This window comes from Zalophus californianus, chromosome 2 (assembly GCF_009762305.2).
Source record: "Zalophus californianus isolate mZalCal1 chromosome 2, mZalCal1.pri.v2, whole genome shotgun sequence".
NCBI classification, from domain to species: domain Eukaryota; kingdom Metazoa; phylum Chordata; class Mammalia; order Carnivora; family Otariidae; genus Zalophus; species Zalophus californianus.
The window spans coordinates 36,937,182-36,950,763 of record NC_045596.1 but is presented as its reverse complement, the minus strand read 5'-3'; positions in this window follow the sequence as shown (position 1 = coordinate 36,950,763).

The window sequence follows — 13,582 nt, the reverse complement described above, 5'->3', positions numbered from 1 at the left end:
GAAGTTTGTTGGGAAATACCAGGGGTTGATTTGGATATGGTAAGTTTGATATTCTTATTAGACACTCATGTGTACTTGTCAAATACGAAGCTACATATATCAGATTGGAATTTAGTGGAAAGACTCTGGGCTGGACAAAGAGATTTAGAAGCCATTGACATTTAAGTGTTACTCCAGATCTGTTTGATTCCCAAACCCAGCTCCTAACTGTTGAGAACAATTCCCCAGTGCATTTCTATATGTCTCAGATTACCTTTTTTAAGGATGTTTACACCCCAAACATCCTTAGAAACTGGAGAGAGTATCTCTCTTCCTTCAGGTTGAAAGGCTGATTTGCTTCCTGATCAAGATAATTAATGTCTCCCCTGGAAGCAAAGATTGAACAGATTGGCTTGTAGCTTGCAAACCCCTTATGAGACTGGTTTCCTAAACTCAGTGTTCCTCAGCTATGACACAAACCCATTGTGTGTGTAATGTCTACTAGGACCCAGTCTTCATCACCCACAGACGATGAAGGGGTATCAAGAGGGACCAGTACAATCATGAAGCTCATGTTGCCTGATGTCCCATGAGTAATAAGCTGTTTAGATCCACTTAAGCTCATTGTTTCCTTACCAACAAAATTTACGGAAATGTGGGAAATAAGTTCGTCTAGCAGCTGAAGTAGTAGCTGCTGCTTAGGGACTGTTTGACCACTTAACCAGAACTACTATGTAAGAAAAAAACACTGAAAATTTTGTAACAAGGGCAAAGGCATGATTTGACTTCAGGTTTGAAATTAAAATCCCTCTGATACCAAAGGAATAGTTGGGCTGGAAAAGAAGAAACAAGAGTGGAAGAAGGTAAACCAGGCAGACTGCTATTGCAGTAATCCACATAAGAAATGATAAAGGCCAGAACAAAGGTATTAATAAAGGCAACTGAAAGAAAGAGACAGATTTAAGAGATATTTTAGAACTAAAATCAATTGGCTTTCAAGCTGTGTCTTTACAACTTCAAGTTAGAATAATTTTAACTTTAAGTAAGAGAATAATTTTGGGTCACTTTCTTATATGAGAAGAATGGAGATAGGCATAGTTGCTACATCCCTGTCAGAACTCTGTGCATTGTTCTCAAGCAACAGCCTGGAGCATCATATCCTTAAACAGCGATGTCCATAAGAGGAAGGAGAGAAAGGTCTTTCCCAGAAGTCTTTATGCAGGGTTCCCCTCATGTCGCATTAAACAGACTGGGCTGAATTCCCATGCCTAAATGCGAGTAAAGTTGAGAAAATGAGATCTGGCCCTTTTGGCCTCTATAATGGTAGGGAGGTTCTAATAGCAGTGAAAAGAAGGTTGGGATTGGCTGTTGGAGAGACAACCAATAGTGTCTCCCAGGGTAGCTCTGGAGGCTAAGAAAGAAGTCAAAATAATTGTTTAGACAACTGACTTGGACCGATGTGCAGATTGTATTACCATTCATAGAGGTAAGCAATGCGAGAGGAGAAGAGAGCCAAAGAGGGAAGCTTGGAAAGAGAAGCCCATTTGAGAGATTGAAAAGGAAAGTCCATAAAAGTAACAAAGAAAGCAGGAGAGGGGCTACTGGGTGGCTCAGTCAGTTAAGAGTCCAGCTCTTGATTTTGGCTCAGGTTATGATCTCAAGGTTGTGAGATGGAGCCTGTTTGAGATTCTTTTTCTCTCTCCCACTTCCTCTGCCCCTACCCACCTCCCTCCCTCTCTCTAAAAAAAAAAAAGAAAAAAAAAAGCAGTAGAGAACAATATTTTAAGATGGATGAGAGGTCAATGGTACTAAATGCTTCCCAGAAATCAAATAAGATGAAGAACGCCTATCAATTTTAGCAACAAATATGTCACAGAAACTATTGCCAAGGAAGAAAAACACATGGGAGGTAGTTATAGAGAAACATTTTTTTAAAGATTTTATTTATTTATTTATTAGAGAGCGAGAAAGAGAGAAACAGCATGAGAGGGGAGAGGGTCAGAGGGAGAAGCAGGCTCCCCGTGGAGCAGGGAGCCAGATGTGGGACTTGATCCCAGGACTCCAAGATCATGACCTGAGCCAAAGGCAGTCACTTAACCAACTGAGCCATCCAGGCACCCTGAGAAATATTTTTTTAAACTATTTATTATGCTGTTTATTTTTTTATGAGGGCAATGTGAGCCCATAGGGAAAGAGCCGAAAGATAGGGGAATAAGAATGATCTCTAATGGTGATACAATTGTAACATAACAACTGCCAGGAAGTATCCCTGCATCCCTTGGATCACTGTAGAACCAGCACAGTCATCCACCAAGAATCTAGGATGGTCTGTAGAGCTCCATCTTTCTCCCGACATATAAAATATCGGGAGCCACTTCTCATTTCTGCCCTTTGCTTCTTATTGCTATTTTATATTCTGAAGAATAAATTTTCTTTATAAAAGTTAATTTTCTTACACTAATTTGCTTCAGTTTACTACTCACAAATATGGAGAAAAATTAAATTTAAGGAATATGCTAACCAAATAAAAGCACAATTCCTGTGGCAGTGATATGAGACAGAGTCCCAGTTCATGTGGAACAGTTGTTGTTTTTTTTTAAAGATTTTATTTATTTATTCATGAGAGACAGAGAGAGAGAGAGAGAGAGGCAGAGGCAAAGGGAGAAGCAGGCTTCCCGCTGAGCAGGGAGCCCGATGCGGGACTTGATCCCAGGACCCCGGGATCATGACCTGAGCCAAAAGCAGACACTTAACCCACTGAGCCACCAAGGCGTCCCTGGAAGAGTTGTTATTAGCGAAAAAAGAGCCTAACATTTTACATCACTCTATTTTATGTTTTTCTTTTCCTGTTCTCTGGTAAAACTTTTAAATATTATAAATGAAAGTAGATACTAAGTTGTATATTATAGTAAATTTCAGTTTAATGGATTTTTTTTTAATAGTCTCTATTGTCTGTTATGGCTATGCTATAGGGGGTCAGCCAGAATGAACCACTATCTATAAAGAACGATTGGAGGGCGCCTGGGTGGCTCAGTTGGTTAAGCGACTGCCTTCGGCTCAGGTCATGATCCTGGAAAGTTCCAGGATCAAGTCCCGCATCGGGCTCCCTGCTCAGCAGGGAGTCTGCTTCTCCCTCTGACCCTCCCTCCTCTCATATGCTCTCTCTCTCTCTCATTCTCTCTCTCAAATAAATAAATAAATAAAAATATTTTAAAAAATAATTAAAAAAAGAACGATTGGAAAAAACAAAACTCACAGTTCTTAAGAAAATGCTGTCCTATCAGCACAGCCTGTTCTATATCAGGTTCAATCATGCCCTCTTGTGTATCACTGTAGCATAGCAGCTTCCATTTTAAATTGAAATACAATGAAAACTATGTTTTCAGGTTCTATGCTGGGCACTGAGGATACACCTGTGGATAAGACCTACAAGGTCCTTATCTTCATAGAAATTATTTAGGACTTACTTTAATCATCACATAAGTTTAAATTCTATTTTAAAATCTGGGGGCACCTGGGTGGCTCAGTTGGTTGGGCGACTGTCTTAGGCTCAGGTCATGATCCCGGAGTCCTGGGATCCAGTCCCACATCGGGCTCCCAGCTTGGCAGGGAGCCTGCTTCTCCCTCTGACCCTCTCCCCTCTCATGCTATTTCTCTCTCTCTCTCAAATAAATAAAATATAAAAAAAAACAATTTAAAATCTGTGTATGAAGAGTAAACATGTCATTCTATGGTACAAATAGTTTTATCAGTTACAAAAGAAATATTGTCAATAATTTCTTTAGTCTATAATCTTAAATTATCAATTCGGTTTGCCCCTAAACTTTTCTCCTTAACTTCTACCGGTAAAAATTTCATAATACACTGATTTAGTATTATAGCTATTATTTGCAAAGATATAACCTTCAATAAAGTACATCATTACGTTTAATTCTAAATCTCTTATTTAATCTCAATGTTAGTTGTCACTGAGAAGACTCCAAGGCTATAATTTCATAGTTTATGATCCCAGGAAAACTTTCTTTATTAAATTACCAACAAGAGACAATGCTTTAGTCTATGTTATTAAAATTGAAATTCCCTAAATCTCATTATATGTTCTTACATCTGCATTTTTATGCTTACTTAAAAAATCTTCTGAAAAATCTCAGTGCTGATATAAATTCCTCAAATTTTACTATGTGGTTTTTGTGGCTTTCAAAAACAAAAGTCTTTGTTTTGATTTAAAGGAATGGCAAATTAATTGTGTTGGCCGATATTGATGGCATATTATGTAGCCCAGAATGAACCTTCCTATAGTGAGTACAAATATATGATGTAAACTATGGTAGGCAGATTTGGGAGAATTTGACTTTAAAGAAATATTTAAATCAATACTCATCCATTCTCACCTTAACAGATCATCATATCTCTGTATCAGGAGATTGTGCAGTCATTCCAAAAGTGTGAAGACCCACTGGGCATTTCTCATTTAATCAATTGCCCAATCCCTCTTATTCTTACTGTAAGAGTGCTCTCTTATTCTACTTCAGTGTTTGTAGGGATTATCTAGTTAAGGTTAGTTGTATGAGTGGTGATTTTAACTCCTCCTCTAAGTATATCAAACCCCAAATGACCCCAAATAAACTTAAATTCTAATTTAAAACACCGAGCCTGCTATGGAAATGTAGCTTCAAATCAAGTTCCCCAGTCTCTAATTACAACTAAATGACTGTTTCAAAAGCCTGCTTACATTAAAAATCTAAATGCCCCCATTGCCCTCACAGACTGTATTATATTTTCTTTAAGAAACAAATTATATAATCATCTTCTACTTTCCCCTAGGAATGATTTTGCCCATCTTATTGTATATATTTAAATATCTGGCTAAAATTATGAATTAAAGCTTGTCAAATTGTAATGCTCCTGCAATGCTTACCTTGTCTATGGAGACCTAAGTCATGAACTAATAACCTAATCTGACCAACATTTACTCCTGCCTGATGCAAAAGGTAAGGCAACATCTTTGCTTAGGAGTCATCAAACCCACCTCAGCAGATATTTCCAACATCTGTATGAGCTCATGTTTGAGTGTGGAGGGATCCATACATGACCACATTCTTTCTCTAATGCATTACAACAGATGTGCATCAGTTAGCAATTGCTATAATAGTAATGTGAAATAAACCACCACCAAGCCCAATCATATTAGAAAGGGTGTAGATATAAGGAAAGATAGAAAATTGAAGCCATTTCTGCAATCAGTATGCCACAAGGTATCCAGTAATAATGACTATAAAATTATCTCCTTTGTGAATCAAATCAGACCTTACCTTTGCTTTTATTATAAACTCTAAAATTAAAACACACATGTATGCACACACAAACTTTCTGAGTTCCCCCCCTGCCCAACACTCATGAACTCAGTCATGTTAATCTCTATCTCTACAGTTGCTACTTACAGCAAAAGGTTATTCAAGATTTAGACTCACTTTTCATGTAAGGGCTTACAAATGTTTTCATGTAATGGGACACATAAAAAAAGAACATATACATACAGCATACTGAAGTAAACTAGTGGAGTTTTGAGGGCATCTATGTCAGGCTAGTAGAAAGTTGTATTAACTTCTTCATATTGCATAGTTCAGAAAAGAAGAATGACAGATAAAGCATTAAGAAAGATATTTTTAATTTGTATAAAACTTCCAAATAAAATCTTTTATTTTTATTGGCTGAGGAATTTGAACTTGATTCCACGAACATAACATGTTTTTCTATTAAGTTTTACGCTTGCCATGGCTATAAGTAATCCCTGATAATGACTTTTTAATGAAGAAGTCTCTGAAAGTTTAATAGCCACTTTTGTAGGAAACAAATAGGTTGTAACACTGACAGAAGAAAATGTATTACTTTTCCACTAACCACAGCAATTCACTTCTCAGCATTAGACCAAATTGGGGTAGTAAAATTTCATTAACTGGTATTTTGAGGATCCAACCATTCTTTAAATCTAGCTGAGAGGGAGTCAGAGAGATCTGATTCACCTTTCTAGCTTAAACAAATAAAAAACTAGACAAAATATATGAAACAATAACTCTCAAGACACTGTACATTAGGCAACAAAGGGCAGTGATCTCTGGGTAATGGGAAATGAAAAGCAAGCCTTATAATTATCCCAGCTTAATGCCTAGAGAAAGCTCTCACAATGTAGTACAGGGAAAAGAACCCAAGCGGAAACCCATGGTCTCTGTGTTGAGGAGAGACATTTGGGAGTCCAAGGGATCCATGGTTCCACAGAGCAGCAAGATCACAGATAGAGAACTTAAAAGATCTGAAGAGTGCTCCCCTGAGTATTCAGCTAAGTATCGATCAGCACAAACATGTAAGGAAACTACCTGAGACTGAGAACCCCCTGAAAGGAAAGGAAAGAGGGAATGGTCTCTGAGGCACACAGAGGGACAGACATAGTTCCTGTTCCCACAACTAGGATAGAAAAATCATAATTCATGAGATAAGGTTATAATACTAACAATAAGGTTCTTGCTTTGCAAGAAGGAGAAATTAACTCTAGAAAAATCCCTGCTCTATTCCCACCTTAGAAACCTTAAGAGCAGGACCCAAAGGGGTGCCATGTCCCAGACCAATTCTCAAGGACATTTTTAGAAAATAGCAATATCCAGCACACAAGATGGTAAAATTCATGATGTTAAAGTCAAATAAATATTATTAGGAATACAAATAAGCAGGAAAATATGAACCATAATAAGGAGAAAAATCAATCAACTGAAAGAGAACCAGATGTAACATGAGTGATAAACTTAGACAAGGAAATTAAAGCAGTTATTATACTTATATTCAATATGTTCATGAAGCTAAAGGAAAGATTAAAGATGTCAAGTAGAAACATGGACAACAACAAAAAAAATTCAAACCAATTGTTTAGGGATGAAAACTACAATGTCCAAAATGGAAAATACCCTGTATTTTGTTAGGTCACAATACATGTCTTAACAGATTTAAGAAGGCTGAAAACATATCAAGTATCTTTTCTAACCATAATGGATTAGAACTAGAAATAATAACAGAAGGAACATACACAAATATGTGGGCATTAAGCAACACCCTCCTGAATAACAAAGAGGTCACAGAAGAAATAGAAAGAGAAATCAGAAAATATCTTGAAACAAATAAAAATGAAAAAAACATACCAACCTAAATGGGATGCAACAAAAACAGTTCTAAGAAGGAAGTTTATAGCCATGAATGCTTACATTAGAAAAGAAGAAATGTCTCAAATAAACAACCTAACTTTACACCTCAAGGAACTAGAAAAAGAAGAATAAATCAAACACAAAGTTAGCAGACGGGAGGAAATAATAAAGATTAGAGCAGAAATAATCAAAATAGACAATAGCAAAATAGAGGGTGAAAATTGTGATCATTTCAATAGATACAGGAAAAAGCATTTGACAAAATTCTACACCCTTTCATAATAAAAACTCTCAACAAACTAGTTATAGAAAGAATTTGCCACGGGGCACCTGGGTGGTTCAGTTGTTGGGCGTCTGCCTTTGGCTCAGGTCGTGATCCTGGTGCCCCGCATTGGGCTCCCTGCTCAGTGGAAAGCCTGCTTCTCCCTCTCTCACTCCCCGTGCTTGTGTTCCCTCTCTCGCTGTGTCTCTGTCAAATAAAGAAATAAAATCTTAAAAAAAAAAAGAAAGAATTTACCTGAACATAATAAAGGCCATATATGATAAGCCCAAAGCTAACATCATAATCAAAGGTGAAAAACTGAAAGCTTTTTTTCTAAGATCAGAAACAAGACAAAGATGCCTACTCCCACCACTTCAAAACATAATACTGGAAGTCCTAGCAAAAGCAATTAGGCAAGAAAAAGAAATAAAAGGCATTCAAATTTTAAAGTAAAAAGGAAATTAGATGGCCACATTTTATATGCAGAAAACCCTAAAGTTTTCTTTAAAACTTTAAAACCCACAAACTATTAGAACTAATAAATGAATTCAGTAAAGTTGCAGGATATAATACTAAAATATAAAAATTGATTGCATTTCTTTACATTAACAAAGAACTATCCAAAAAGGGAAATTAAGAAAACAATCCCATTCACAATATTACAAAAAAGAATAAAATACTTAAAATAAACTTAACCAAGCATGTGAAAGACATACATTTTAAGCTGTAAAACGCTGATGAAAGAAATTAAAGAAGACAAAAATAGATGGAAAACCATCTCATGTTAATGGATTGGAAGACTTAATATTGTTAAAATGTCCACACAACCCAAAGCAATCTACAGATTCAATGCTATCCCCATCAAAATCACAAGGGCATTTTTTACAGAAATAGAAAAAAACAATTCTGAAATTCATATTAAACTACAAAGATTCCAAATAGCCAGAGCAATCAGAGAAAGAGCAAACCTGGAGGCATCACACCTCCCAATTTCAAAATATAATACAAAACTATGGTAATTAAAACAGTATAGAACTGGCATAGAGACAGATATGTAGGCAAAGAGAACAGAATAAAGAGCCTAAAAAAAAAAAAAATGCATACATCACCCAGCCAACTGAACTTTGACAAGGGAACCAAGAATACACAATGGGGAAAGGATAGTGTCTTCAAAAATGATGCCAGGAAAGCTGGATATCCATATGCAAAGCAATGAAATTGGACACAAAACTCAACTCCAAAGAGATTAAAGACATAAATGTGAAACTGGAAATTGTAAAACTCCTAGAAGAAAACATATGGGAAAACTTTCTTGACATTGGTTTGGTGATGATTTCTTGGAGCACGTGCAGCAATACAAAATAAACAAGCAGGACTACATCAAACCCAAAACCTTTACATAGCAAATGAAATAATCAACAGAATGAAAAGGCAACCTGCAGAATGGGGGAAAATATTTGCAAACCATATGGCTGGTAAGAGGCTAACACCCAAACTACATCAAGAATGCCTACAACTCAATAATAAAATAACAACTCAATTAAATAATGGGCAATGGATTTGAATAGGCATTTCTCTAAAGAAGACACACACAGAAATGGCCAACATGAAAGTATGCTCAATATCACTAATCATGAGGGAAATACATATCAAAACCACAATGAGACATCATGTTATACCAGTTAGGATGGCTATTATCCACAAACAAACATAACAAATGTTAGTGAGGATGTGAAGAAATTGGAACTTTTGGACACAGTTGGCGTGAATATAAAAAAATGCAGCCACTATGGAAAATGGTATGGGAATTCTTCAAAAAATTAAAATATAAAACTACCATATGATCCAGCAATCTCACTTCTGGATATATATCCAAAAGAATGTAAATCAAAATCTCAAAGAGATATCTGGAGTCCCATGTTCATTGCAGCACCATTTAGAATACTCCAAAATATGGAAACAACTTAAATATCCATCAATAGTTGAATGGATTAAAAATGTGATATATACATATGATGGAATAGCACTGAGCCTTCTGCCTATGGATTGACATGGATGAACCTGGGGCACATGATGCCAAAAAAGATAAGCCAGTCATAGAAGGCAAATATTACATGATTCTACTTTATATGGGGTATCTAAAAATAGCCAAACTAAGAGTAGCACACAATACTTTGTTGCATGCCAAAGGCTGGGGATAGGAGAAAATGGCAATTTGTTGTTTAATGTATATAAGGTTTCAGTAACGCAAGATAAATAGGTTCTAGAGATTTACTGGATAACATACTATTATGTTAACAAAACTGTACTATACACTTAAAAAATTTGTTAAGAGGGTAGATCTCATGTTAACTGTTCTAACCACACAAAAAAGTAAGGGACAGGGAAGAAACTTTTGGAGGTGATGGTAATGTTCATTTCCTTGATTGTGATGATGTTTTCATGGGTGTATGCATAGGCCCAAACTTATCAAACTGTATACATTAAATATGTGAAGTTTTTCTATAAAAGTCATACCTCAATCTTTTTTTTTTTTAAAGATTTTATTTATTTATTTGACAGAGAGAGACACAGCAAAAGAGAGAACACAAGCAGGGGGAGTGGGAGAGGGAGAAGCAGGCTTCCCGCTGAGCAGGGAGCCCGATGCTGGGCTCGATCCCAGGACCCCGAGATCATGACCTGAGCCGAACGCAGACACTTAACGACTGAGCCACCCAGGTGCCCCAATCTGTTTTTTTTTTTTTTTTTTTTTTTAGAAATAAACTTAAAACAAAGACTTGGATAGGTTAAAAGTAAAAAGTAGAAAATACATACCATTTGAACACTAATCAAAAGAAAGTTAGAATGGTGATAATAGTATCAAAGCGATATCAGAACAAAGATTATTATCAGGATAAAGAAGATCCTTTCATAATGATAAAGTGGTCAATTCACAGATTCCAGGTAGTTCTGCTTGTAAGCATTTTCACCACATAACTAATTGGCCACAAGGCAATTTTGCTATAAAAGATAAAATCATCAAAAATAAAAAGGCATTCACTAAAAAAGACATAATGAAACACAAAAAAGGAATAACAAAATTAAAAAGACTCTTGTGAAATATGAAATATTTGAATATACTTAAAATGTGCATGGATTCATGTCAATGCTGTGCAAATAACAGATTTTTTTTTGTGGATTGTAACTAAGCACTTGTCTTCAAAGTCTTTCATTCATAGTATTATACATTTTTTTTGCTTGCTAATTTATCTCTTCATTCAGCATCACACTTTTTTTGCTCAAATTTCTTCCTTCTTTAAGAGAGGTATCAGTTTCCAAATGCTAAGGTGCAAATATGAACTGAATTTTGTATCGCATTGTGAAAGCCTTCAACGCTGTTGTTTGGTTTTGGCATATTGTCACATGTCCATTGATGAATGTTCCAAAGGCCTATGGAAAATGTGAGTTCAACACTCTGTGCCACTATACAAACCGTTATGAGGGCTAAGATTTCTGTAATATAAAAATGGAAGTACTGTGCTAAAAGGGAAATGAAACGAAACTTCAACCAGTTTTTGTTGTTGTTGTTATTTTTTTATGGAAAAATTGCTTTACGGCCAATTAAATATTCAGTGGAAATGCTTGTGGCAGGTCTACGGAAAAGATGCTTACCGTGAAAATACTGGACATGCCTTGAAAGAAGCCACCAAAAGGCTTGTCTTTTATTTTATCAAACTCAGAACTTTCATCTAATGCTACAGCCAGTCCAGGGGGAAGGAGCATTTGTCAAATACTTCACAGTCAAGTGTTCAGGTGCTTCTGGTTGAAAGACCATTACCAAGAAAAACTGTGCCCAAGTCAGGTTTGTCTCAGCAATGCAAGGTATATTTAACATTCAAAAATCAATCACTGTATGAATCATGGAACACTACACCAAAACAAATGATGTAATATATGGTGATTAACATAACAATAAAAAAAATAAAAAGAAAATCAATCACTGTGATTTGCCAACAGACTAAAATGGAAAACCGTACTATAAAAGATGCAGGGAGTATCTGATAAAACCCAATGTCCATTCTTCATTAAAAAAAAATAATAAAAACTACCAGCCATTAGTGAAATGTCTGATACTAGGGCTGGGGCAGGGGAAAAAAAATGAGCCTAGTCTTCCTGCATCTAGATCTTTGCTTCTATAATACAATCCTCAGCCATTCTACCTCCTTCCTAAAACACAATCTGCTAGTCTCTTACCACATTCATGAAGTTTAAGAGGCTCCCCATTGCTTACAATAAAAGTCTAAGTTCAATGCATAGTCTACAAGGTACTTCATTTCACCTCTCTCTCTTTCCAGATTCAATTTCTGCTAGTTTTTTGAAATATATTCTACTCTTAGCTACTTGGGAGTCGTTCAGAATTCCATATGTATGTTTTTTCCTTTCCTGGCTGCATATTTTGTGCAAGCTATTTCCTGGGCTTAGAGGGCCTTCTCTGTATTCTTTCTGAAAAAAAATCCAGCTTACGCTGATCTACTCCTGAAACAACTTCAATCTGTTCTTTCTTTTTTTTCCCTTACATACAAATTGGATCATGGTTTACCCTACTAAAATATTTTGGAGCATACAGAAATCTCATAGGCCATACATCCCAATATGCTAGTCTTACTTTTCTTTAATAGCTCTATATAATCTACATCTTAAATATAGCTTTTACTTAAATCTTTCCCTCAAGCCCCTTCTCATGGGAGTAGGAAACCTAAGTCAATTATTTTCAGGTTCATCAAATTATTTTAGTGTTTTCTTAGTCGTCTCAAATATAAATTCTGTCCTGGGCGCCTGGGTGGTTCAGTCAGTTAAGCTTCTGCCTTAGGCTCAGGTCACGATCCTGGGATCCTGGGATGGAGTCCCGCATCAGGCTCCCTGCTCAGCAGGGAGCGCTTCTCCCTCTCCCTCTGCCGCTACCCCCTGCTCATGCTCGCTTGCTCTCTCTCTCAAATAAATAAGTAAAATCTTTAAAAAACGTGTGTGTGTGTGTGTGTGTGTGTGTGTGTGTATGTATAAATTCTGTCCTTTCTGAGTACCCCCCTTCCCTACCTTTGACCGGAATGGAATCTAAAGTAGAAAGACTACTGTTAATTACATCAGTAGAGGCATTGTACTGGTGTCATTCTCTCTTCTCTGCCATCCACTAAAATGATAGTTATCTCTTCCTGTGTATTTTTAGTCTTTGGCATATATCCCCGTTGGTATCTGCTGAAACTTTTTTTGCCTGTTGGCTTCCATTTGCATGATCCATGTTGACTAAAACACTACTTCATGCTCTCTGTCAGCCAAATTCAGCGTATGTCAGCTACTCAGGATTACAGGGTATGACTGTTGTCTGATGCTTCACTCGGTGCCCTGTAGTAGACCAGGGCTGTCATCAGCCATATTATCCTGTCACCTACATAGTCACCTCTACTATAGTGCTCCTATGGCACTATAAATCTGTCATCTTCTTTGGGTGACAGCCTTTTAAAACTTTTCTTCCAAATTCTCCATCCAAAGCCTTGGTTCAGGGGACCTTTCTGTTAATCCTGCCGTTCCTTGGGGCTTCATTTGGAGAACAAGACACAGGTCCTTTCTTGCTCAAGCCATCTCCAAATATAAAGGAAAACCTTAATTAGAGTCTCATGACTGAGAATACTTGGCCTTTTTAGGATTTGCTGGGTGATTTCTATATCCCCACAAGACTTACTTTATTGCGAGCAAGGACTGTGTGTCTGTTTTACTCCTGTATGGCACATAGTATGATCTTGGCAAGTATTTTTTGAATGGACAAATGAATAACTCAAATGTCCCTGTCTTTGTTGAAAACAATTTTCCTGACTAGTATTGGGTATTTCAATATTTTTAAAGATTTTATTTATTTATTTATTTGAGAGAGAGAAAGAGAGAGCATAAGCAGGAGGAGAGGGAGAGGGAGAAGCAGACTCCCCGCTGACCAGGGAGTCCGATTCGGGGCTCAATCCCAGGACCCTGGGATCATGACCTGAGCCGAAGGCAGACGCTTAACCAACTAAGCCACCCAGGCACCCCAGGTATTTTTCTTTTAATGGCAGTAACCCCTTACTTTAATCTTGGTACAAAGAAAATGGCATATGGGTTGCAAGAGGTGAGAAACACCAACTTG